The sequence below is a fragment of the Hemibagrus wyckioides genome, linkage group LG16 (assembly GCF_019097595.1).
Source record: "Hemibagrus wyckioides isolate EC202008001 linkage group LG16, SWU_Hwy_1.0, whole genome shotgun sequence".
Classification (NCBI taxonomy): domain Eukaryota; kingdom Metazoa; phylum Chordata; class Actinopteri; order Siluriformes; family Bagridae; genus Hemibagrus; species Hemibagrus wyckioides.
The window spans coordinates 4,200,206-4,211,501 of NC_080725.1; positions in this window are offsets into that span (position 1 = coordinate 4,200,206).

Genomic DNA, 11,296 nt, shown 5'->3' on the forward strand with positions numbered 1-11,296 from the left:
GGCAGATTCATGACTGTGAATGATATTAAAATAAAATGCCTTCAGTTGGATTAACCAGGTTATCTCTTAATTTTCCACAGGTCATTCCTCTTTTTACGACTAACGGGCCTAGAGAGGAAATTGTGTGTGATAAGACTTAATTAAAATATATACAGATCTTCCAAATGGTCCAATCATGCTGGTACTAATTTTGCGACTTCTCTTTAAACTTCAGCTGACCTAAGCAAGACGTAGCTTCATTCGGGTAATTAGTATTCCCTTGTTGGAAACATGCTAAGCAAAACTAACGGTAGAAAAAGAAAACACATATAACCATAATTACAACAACAAAAATGTCCTTTATTTGCAAGTAGGTGTAAAATCTATTTAGCATTCAGCAACCTCTCTATCCTTCGAGATTACTTTACTTTTTCTGTTTTGTTTTTTTCCAAGGTCAGTGATGGACATGTACAGCAAGCTCTGTTTAATGTCTTGCAACAAGCCCGGCTTATAGATATAAGCTACAGTTCAACATTAGTTCTCCTCCTAATGATGATTTCTGAGAGGGTCAAATGTAGGTTGTAGACTTGCTTAGGTGAACATTAACACAAAACAGATTTTTAATGCCGTAGGAAAACAACAACAACGTTGAAAACCCTTTGTACACACAGCCAGTGGGCTTGATATGACCACTGCTGTGAGACAAAGAAATTGCTGTGTGTTAACGAAAAAAAAAAAACAACACTCAAATACTTGAGCTAAGTGGAGAAAGAGAAGCTTTTACTCATCACCCAGGGAGCTCTACAAGCAGAATGCAAAATTTCTGCTTGGATATGATGCTGCGGGCTATTTTGTAATTGCAGGGGAGACGATTATGCAGAATCACTGACGTAGTCATCTATACTCTGATTCCTAAACTTCGCTTCTGAATGATCGTCCCCATGAATAATGCAGTGGTTTCCCCGCTTAAGCACATTGGTTAATTATTAATTGAGTCAGGTGTATTAGAGATAAGAAAACGATGGTCTGTGTAGTGCTGCGACCTTTATTAATATAAATATGACATTGATCAATTCCTCTCATTCATCTGGCTCTGTTCATTCTATCTCCTTTCTTTTTCGTCCTTTATTGCCTCCATACGTATTTCCTATTTGGCCAGTACAGCTAAATGACTACTATTTATCCGTTAATTAGGCAGATTTACAAAAACACAACTCATAAATTCGGGGTCCAGCATTGCCTTAAAACAGCCAGTGGAATGCATACATTAAGAATTGACCTAAATATTTATATGAAAGAAAGTGGAGCAATTTAGCCAGCTGTGACAGCTGTGGTCCAAATGTGATCTGTGCTCGTTATATATTCATTTAATATCTGATTGTATGATACTTTATATACACACACACCACAAATCCATATTTAACCTTAGGGTCGAATGCAATTTGAAACTGAAAACTAGGCCATCACTTGGAAATTTCGTTGTCCAAATCTGCAGTAATTGAGGCTTAGCTTTCCTGCTGGAGTTTGTTATTCTGACAGTGGAGGCCTCTCACTTGAACGCAAATGCATTTCAGGCTACACTTATGGACTGTCACTGCACAAAAATATGACTCATTTGACCAGATTCCCAGCTGAAATTATTCATTTTTTGGGCTGTGAGGTAGGGGAGGATACATGCAATGTTGAAAATGTCAATTATCATTCAGCTTGGTTATGCACAGCATTCTGAGAGCGATCACACTGATAAACTAGCTGTCAGCTTAACGTCATTATGATGCTTCTGCAGGAAAATTTAAATAACTAAAAATTGATATAAACTAAAGAAGTAGAAATAAACATTGATGTAAACTAGAGAAGTAGAAAATCATTGAACAAATAAAGCTATATGACTGCAAAAAGCAGGCAGCTACCCTGGATACTGCAAAAAAAAAAAAAAGCAAGTTTATTTAAGTTAATGCACAGTCAGTGGAAAAAACCTAAAACCAGTAAGAATACAATGGGGTCATTTTTGGCCAAAAGGAATAGACAAGACACACATGAAACAAAGTATTAGAAATCAGAATAAATATTTATCACGGTAAGATGTAAGAAACCATCAATCTTTACAAGTAAAGCAATGCACCACTGTGGAGTAGGATATAGTACGATAAGCACACGATATAGAGTAAACTCAAACACCATATCACTAGAGAATATTAAAGAGGAGGACCAGAAAATAGATTTTATCTTCTCGCAAAGCTTCAGAGTGAAATTAAGTCAAAGGTATAGACAAGCTTCGCAAAGTGGAAAAACTCTATGATTTTAGGCAAAAGTGAGGAGAGGAAACATGACCCTGGAGCTAACCAGAAGTTTGCAAAGGGAAGAATAGAAAACTTGCAAAGCAAAGAAGTGCTAGACATGCTGAAATGTGTTTGGACAAAGAGTAGACAAGGGGTCAGGCTGGAAAAAATGATCTGACAAAGGCTGAAAAGAGGAATATGCATGAAGTGTATATGAGGACAAGTTGAATGATTGTGCCACTTGTGCCCCTGGTACCAGCTGGTTTGTTTGTTTGTTTTGTGTGTCTTGCTTGATGACCAATAAACCAATCGCCTCTGAATCCAATCTTCATGAGTTTGGCTGTTTATTCTTTTTAAGATATGACTGAGAATTGATTGTTATATTCCGCAGTCAAAGTTTGTGAGCTAGCCTTGGGTGAAGATGAAATGTTTCCCGCACTTCTGGACACAGTGTATTTAAGCTTCCATCTAGCAGAATTCATCCTCATCATATCAAAATTCATAAACCAAATTAAGTTTATTCAGGTAATTAATAATCTGATATTTATGGAATGTTAGTTTCCTTGGAGATGTTTTTGCCAAAATATATTTCACACAGGATAAGTTCTGGTACAAGAGACCTGGTGAAAGGTATATTTCTTTAGTTCCCTTTAAGTTTTGCACAATCTTGCTGAGAAAAAAATGAAAAGAAAAACAATTTCTTTTTGACCTTTTTAAACCCGTGTTACCAGCAGGGTATGCACACATGGTTCCAATTTGCCTCAGAAGAAAAACCAATTCATTCAAATCTCAGGATGAATTCTAATTAATCAGAATTATTTCATCCTAATGTCAAAGCGATGGAAAGAAGCTACGACTGATAAATCTACGATTTGCTTGAACTCAAACCATCTATAGCTTTTTATCCAACATGTCTCATGCACACTTCTAATAAGACTATGTAGGTTACAAAAAAACCTGTAGAAAATGATTGGATTACTGAATCTCTTTCATACCAACTGATTATGCAGTCTCTTTCTACCAGAATGAATTCTTTCAACCTGCTAGAAATGTGCTATGCAAGACTGTTACGCTGCTCTCCTGCCGTTAGCATCCCTAGCCTAGTGTCATGGACAAACCTCATCTCTAATTGCAATTAATAAGTGTGGTCTGACCATGCAAATGTGACAGGTTCATTTTTTCAGAGACATGCTAGCACACGTGTAAGGTAAATAATAATTGCTAAGCTTTTTTTTTTTTTTTTAACAAGAACTAAAGAAATATAATTGGGTAAACTAAGACGAGGCAGATTGAAGACAACCAGAAGACAAAATGGTTGTAAACCTGGAGAAACAATCGAACCTAACATAACGCAACTTCAACAGAGAGACAAGGTAGCTGTACACAAATTGAGAAAAGCTGACAAAACTGCTTTTGAAAATCCCTATTCACTTTGTAAGGAGATTAGGAAGATCACAACACCCAGAACTACTTACATATCAATCTTTAGACCTAACATGTGATCTTCAGTGGTTTTTGTAATGAAATGAGTTTAAATTTAAGCTACTTGAAGCTAGTTTAATACATTAATTAATTCATCTCTCCCTAAAAAGACTAATGCAGCAGCACTTTAATCCTATAGTCTAGCCAGCCCTCTCATCTCCTGCCTGAAGAAACATTTCCATTGATATCATAAGGCTGCAGTAGTTTGAGCCCAATGTTTGCTTTCTCCACACTTCCACGCTGGACTTCTTATTAATGACATTAAAATAAATGTTGCTGAAAAATGCTAAGCAAATAAGGAAATTGTTATGAGCGAACACATTTAGATTCAGTGAAATTTTCCTGCTATTAAACATCATATTAACAGGGTTAGGGAGTGATTTTAACATGGCAGACACAATATTTTTCTTATGGGAATAACAAAAATACAGCATGACCAAATACATTAGGACCAGAATGACTAAATATTTCAATTCAAACATGTTTCAGTGTGGAACTTTGGGAAACCTTTCGAGTAAAATGAGAGTGTCTCACACGCTTTCTTCCACTCTAATAATCTTAGCATTAGGCCCAGGTTGGTCGCTGAAAAAATAAAGTCGATTAGGACTATGCTCCATACTGGCTTTAAAAAAAAAAGCATGGAACCAAAGCTAGTATAACACAATCTAGGTCCAGGCCAATATTTAAAACATTTACAGTAATATTTTGTGTTAAGGCAACATGAAAGACTCAGGAGCAAGCTTAAAATCCATATACAGGACATTTCGAGTGTTTCCAGACCTGTAGATTTGTGCTTTGTTCCAAAACCTGTTACACTGTTAAGTTGTCTTACATTTACCTTTCTGGCATTTGGCAGACGCCCTTTTCCAGAGCGACTCACATTTTATACAACTAAACAATTGACACACATTTTCTCTTTGGCTCTGTTTGTTTTTTTTACATCGTACCTGAACGTGTTTGTGCATTTCACATGTAAGTAAACTGTTCTCTCGTTGCTCAGAAGTGTTTATGTTCTGAGGTTCCACTTCCACATAGCGGCCATCGATCAAGACGGATAGTTAGCACCTCTGCAAGCTTATTGTGGCTTTCTTTAGCTGTAGCCATTATCATTTAGAAGTATGGGCAGGAATCAAGGTTTCCCTGTGAAAGCATTGTAGAAATTCACCTGTTTCAGAGAAGAGCCATTAAAAGTCATTTCAAAATGGTCGTCTGTTGGGTCAGATTGCTTCAGCCAACTGTTCGTCTTCAGTTGGTTTTGGTGTTTTCGTGTTCATATTTGTCTAAACAAACCAAACCAAGGGAGAAACACACATGGTTGCAAAACAAATGCTCCAAAAGAGCCAGGCATGAAAACACCCATATAAACCAATAAATAAACCACAGACCTTGTCTCTTATATAGCGAACCAACAGGAAATGAGTATGGAGGAAGGTGATGATTGTTTCCCTCTGGTGGCGTGGAGGTAAAATATCCTAGGCTGACATGCCCTACCGTCTCCAATATCAATCACTTAGGAAGTTAAAGGGAAAAGATGGCACGTTACATGGCATTTGAAAGCTAAATAAAAAATACAGTGATAGCTGAATAGTACACCTCAATAGCTAACATATCTCTTCAGTAATGCTATAATAAGTCCAGAAGCTAATTGTCCCAGCTTTTCATAAGTTAAACTGTAAGCCAGACAGACAATATCTTCTGAACCATACACTCAAAAGCAGTTAGTTTGACACAAGATTTACACATGTAGATTTTCAGTCACACCACAGAATCTTAAAGATGCATATTAACTAGTTGTGTGTAAAATAACTGGAAATCAATCTTCGTCAGAAAGAGTGAATTTTGAACAAAACCAAAAAAAAGATTGCATTTCTACTTGTTTGTTATGTTCTCCAAATAGCAAACTTACTGAAACAAACAAAGAAAACAGATGACACTTAATCTGCTTTTGAATATGCTAAACTATATCACAAACGCATTCATTCATTTATTCAGCTTCTGTGCTGTCTTTATCCTAGTCAGGGTCACACTGGTCCTCAGGCTATCCTGTGAGTAAAAAACATTTCATTAATAGTGATATGTTTTTTTTTTTTCTTTTAAATTTGTGACCTTGCATTAGATCTCTATGCTGGATGATAGCATGATATGAGAAGTCTGTTTGTGCTTCATCATGTGGTCCCTACTGTAAACAGTGTATTTTAGTGAAGGGGGTCACGTCTAGAAATAGACCACGATAGAAAAACTTTGTACATAAAGAAATCATTATCCACCACGCATTTATATTCAGTACTTTTCCTCTGCACATTGCAGGCTTGGTAGACAGAATCACAGAGTACTTTTGTTTACAGCAGATGTTGCACCTACTAGAAGGTAGGTGTGAGCTTGAAGTTATAACCCAAGGCTATTTTACAACTATGGATCTTTAGCTTACAGTTAGTCGGAATCCTTCACAAGTAATTTCCTTAACCCCAGAGCCCCTATTCAAGGTAACCTTTAAGGCATATGAAACACCACCACTTTAATGTACAAATCTGTTTGGAAAAGAATGCACTTGTCTTCCCATGGAGACCACCTAACCTTGAAGTGAACTGCAGAAATCTTCCTTTATATAACAGCTGCTGCTAAACTAATGCCGAGTGCTGTGTCCTTGGGAATAAATTTTACTTCATTTCCTGGAACGTTATACCAAAACAATAATGTTTCATTTTGAACACAGCCATGTGAATATTTGCATAACATTCCATACTGAGCATTAGAACACAGTGTATCTATACCTCAATCGCATAAACTCATTATTAAAAAACACCATGTACAATATGACTAGTCAACTCAATAATTATTGGCGCCACTTAATAACAATAAAGAGCAAAAGGTTATTCAGAGTGATTTTTGGGTACACTGGGGATGTTGGGTACACAGTTGATGAAGGACGTCTGTCTGGAATATCCTGTTTCTCTGGTCATTTTTAATAATAATTAATTCTATTATTATTACATTCTATCGTTGTTGTTGTCCTTGCAGCTGCTCCCTGTTCAGAGTCGCCACAGTGGATCATTTAGTACACATGTTTTGATTTGTCACAGGTTTTACACCGGATGCTCTTCCTGATGCAACCCTCCCATTTTATCCAGCCTTGGAACCGGCACTGAGACTTAACACTTCAGTGGCTGGGTTAGCTCCCTGCCTGGGACACGGCATTATTACATTCTATTACTTAAATATATTTATATTTTGTACTGTATTTGGTTTCTATCTAAATCTAAATTCTGATGAATCTGAATTCTACATTTATAGCTCTATAAAGTTATCCCAAATTTCCGTTAAAACCACAAGACATTTAGAAAGTGAATTTTGAACAGTGACCAAACACAGATAGAGTCTTATTGAGTGAACTGAAATACTGCTCGGCTTTCTAGAGTTCTGTGCGGTACTTTTTATATTAAAATATCTCTTTCTTATAAAGCAATCCCTAAATCCCATTAAATAACTAATAAAAAAAAATCTAACAGCTCAATAAAGATTGATATTTTGTGCCAGGATCACATCATGAATCCTCTGTAATGCTTTTGAATTTTTGTCTTTCTTTCTTTCTTTCTTTTTCTTTTCTTTTTTTATTGAAAAAATCGTCAAAATGCGAGACATTTCACATTTGAAATGAAAAGCTGTTTCTAAACAACATATTTTACCTTACACACGAATTTAAATCACTTACAATAGAGTCATATTAAAATACTCTAGGGTAAAAAAAAAAAATTCTCATAAGTCTAGTTGACCTTCAGTCGCAGTGAAATGTTTAATCATATACAAGCACATATACATGTGATATTAAGCACATCTGGCATTAGATACAATATTAGCTTTCTGCTGCATAGAAGACTTCCTAATATGCCAGAAAGTTTGCACAGTGTAAGACAAATGGGTACTGTAGATCCATCCTGTTTTATTCACTTACTTTAATAGCTGAAAGTTACTGCCAGCTTTCACCACAATGAAAAGCCTTGAGTCTGCTTTCTTCTCTTTAGTATGCAAATAGGATTTGGATATTTTTCGGCCTTGGCCATGTATTTTCCATATTCATTGTGGATGATGATTGGTTAGCAGATTTTAAGAATACTTGTTATGAAAAGATAGAATAGAAAAGTCTGTGAGTTTGGAGAACTTAAATATACGATGGGCGAAAACACAATAACAAATCTAAAAACACAATAACAAATCAGAAAATCAAATTAACTAATCCAAAAAACCCAAGGACAATTCAGAAGAAAACTGGAAAAGGAAGGCATAGGTTTTGCGAATGGAACTTTTACCTCTGATTGGACGAGACATCTGTCATTCAGGATATACAGGAATTCCAGCAGGCTGCAGCAGTAGAAAGTGGATTGGTATGTGTATGAACGCAGCTCTGCTCTTACAGCTATCCTTACATCCCTAAATCTGGAATAGTTTTGTCTTTGAAACATTCCTGCATTCTTCAGGCGTCTCTTTAATCTTTATGCCACGATACGCTATCAGTATATCTAAAATCATGCCATATGAACGTCCTTCCTAGCGTTAAATGAAGTCCATTTTCTAAGAAATACAAATACATATGGTTATTTTCTTTAAAAGATTTAAATCGTTCAAAAAAACATGAACACAGAACTCCACACGTGTACAAGAAAAAAAAGTTAGATACACAATTTCATACTTCTTGACAGATGTCTCATCCACTCAGAGGTAAGAATTCCATTCACAAAGTATACCTACCTTTTCCGCTTTGTCTGAACTGTCCTTGTGTTTCTGAATTTGTTAATTTGATCTTGGACTTGTTATTGTGTTTTTAAATTTGTTATTGTGTTTTTGGATTTGTTATTTTGTTTTGCACTTCTCGGCCACCGAATAAATATTACACCAGCAACTTTTTTTAACACCATAACAGATTTTACACAACATGATAAAAGAATACAGTGTTTCCTAATGCTAAAGTTGAACTTATAGCTAACGTATTATTCATGCTTGCAAAATGCCAGCTAGAACCTTAGAACAGTGAGGTTACAAAATGTAATGAAGTATTAACAACTCTGTTCACTGTTTCACACAACCTTGCTTCCTGATGAAGAACTTTAGCTAATGTAGCTCATTATCGTTATGTGAACAAAAGGCAGAAAATTAGAGAGTAATCTGGTGACCTGGAGCCACAGCATTCTCCATCCATCGAGTCAAAGCATATGCTACTATTGTTCATAAATACCATCCTAGTGCATCACGCTCCCATCTCCTGAGTTCAGTCAGGAATTAATTTGAGTCCTGACCCTGAAGCAAATGAACTGCATATGATGATAAATCTAATACGGCGAGCAATTCAGGGCCTGCTCATTCATTACGTCGCTGAGTCGGCTTGGCACGCAAGACTCTTCCTCCTTACACCGGAGGGACGTATACATGCTTTAGTCTCATGCTATATTTAACTGGCTGTTTTCTTTTCCCTTCTCACTAATAGCAAGCTCAGAGACTGTGCTGTTACTTCCAAAAGGGCTTGTATGAATTATAAAAAAAAAGTTTTTTAAAAAATGCAGTAAAAATATCTACTTTAATACATTATTCATATAAAAACATGAATAATGATGTGATACTAAAATAATCTATGCATTCCACATATTCCAATGTACATTATGTAATTAAAATAGGACTATAATCAAATGCATGAGGCTATTAATGATTTTATTGACAAGTCAATGGCTTAATTAAATCTGCACCATTATATTCAAATGAGAAACCCTGTTAATCCGACTCTTATATTTATAGGTACTTATTCTTTATAGGTAAAGGGGAAAAAAACAAAAAAGCCCCAGCGCATGCGGTTATCGATGCTAATTGGATCCAGTCCACTGCATAATTATGAACAGAATTCCTCCTTTTTTTTTCTTTACAGCTAATTTGAAGCACTTGTATTTACAAGATATGGTATTGACTTTAAATGTTCCCCACAGGAAATTTTAATTAAAAGGGACTTAATAAGCCGACATCTTAGTTAAACCGGGTTTACACAGTATAATACATGGGCCGATTTTGCTGTCGCACGCACGATCATGCATCATACAGTAAATAATCTTTTGTTGTAAGTTGAGCTCGGTGGTTTTAGAACGTGGAATGTGACATGCTCAGTGACAGCAGATTTAGAACTTCTGCAACCACCGACGACAGGAAACAACTTTCTGGCAGTGTCCAAAAATTTTGCATGCACTGCAGTGACACCCGTTAAAAATCCACCAATAGAAAGACAGCGTATGGTTACACAATACTCACAGGCACGGTAGTGGTAATGGCAAAAGACAAACAAATGATTCTTGATGTAAAACGAAGAGTTTGTTGCATTGAGGCAGCAGACAGAATATCTATAAATGTCATCACAGTTATATGATGAAAGGGCAAAATAAAATCCAACATAGAAAGCAACAGAAAATTACTTACAGTTTCCAAGAGTGTAGCGAGCTCATTACCATGCAAAAACTCACAGAGTTTATTTACTGTTATGACAATGTGAAACTATATTTATGCTTTTCAGTTGAAGAGCTATAAATCTGTGCTGCATCGGGTAACCAGTATGCCAGAATATAGTAGCAATATTCATTGTTCAGTCTAACATGAAAACACAATATCGCACAGGAATCCTAGCCGGCTTTGGCAGACTTTGTACTTTTTCACTTTGTCTCCTTAAAGGAAATATTCTTCAATTCATATGTGGTGAAATGAATAAGTATTCTGATGTAAATATATGTATATGTAGTTATATGTATATATATTTATGGAGCCATATAACCTTTAACTTGCTGAAGTTCCCAGCTTCCGGTTAGGTATTGAATAGAGATGTCATATAGACCAGCACCTCACATACTTTTATTAAAAAAAAAACAACAAAAAAAAAACTTCTACCATATATATATACAGTACTTGAGTGCATCATAGACTCAGACAATTTTTGTTGCTGTTCAAAATCTTTGAAGGCTGAGAAAAGCTCTGGCTAGCAGGAGTATTGACAGCATTGCCTTCCTCTTCGAACAACACACAACAGTCTGAAGAGAGTTTAAGTCGATGTTAGCATTTATTTAAATCAAAGCTAGACTTACTTCAGAAAACAGTTCAAGGCCATGGGCAGTGGATTACAGCTTTTGAATAAGCTGTGGAAGATGTTACTCAATGCATTGCCATTTTTATTTACAAAAGGCAAACACAGTGTTGCAGACTGAAATGTGAAATCTGAAAGAACTCAGCGGGAGACAAAATATACAGATAGTAGTTTTGCCCGAGTCTACCGAAGGAGTTTGCCTCAGCTTTTCTCTATGCTAATTACGGAGGTGTTTGGATAACACGTACTCCCATCGCTCCCTAAGACTGACAAATCCTGTTCTACCTTGGCACACAAACCTGGAGTCAGGGGAAGACTATGTCCAGTTTTAGTGCAACTTCATCAGTTTTGGATTAAGCAAATTTGGAAGCCACATAAATGAGGAAAATTAGAATACGGTGGTCATTAAATGCAAATTTACAAGGATTATCCAGTAGAAGCTTTGGGCCAGTAG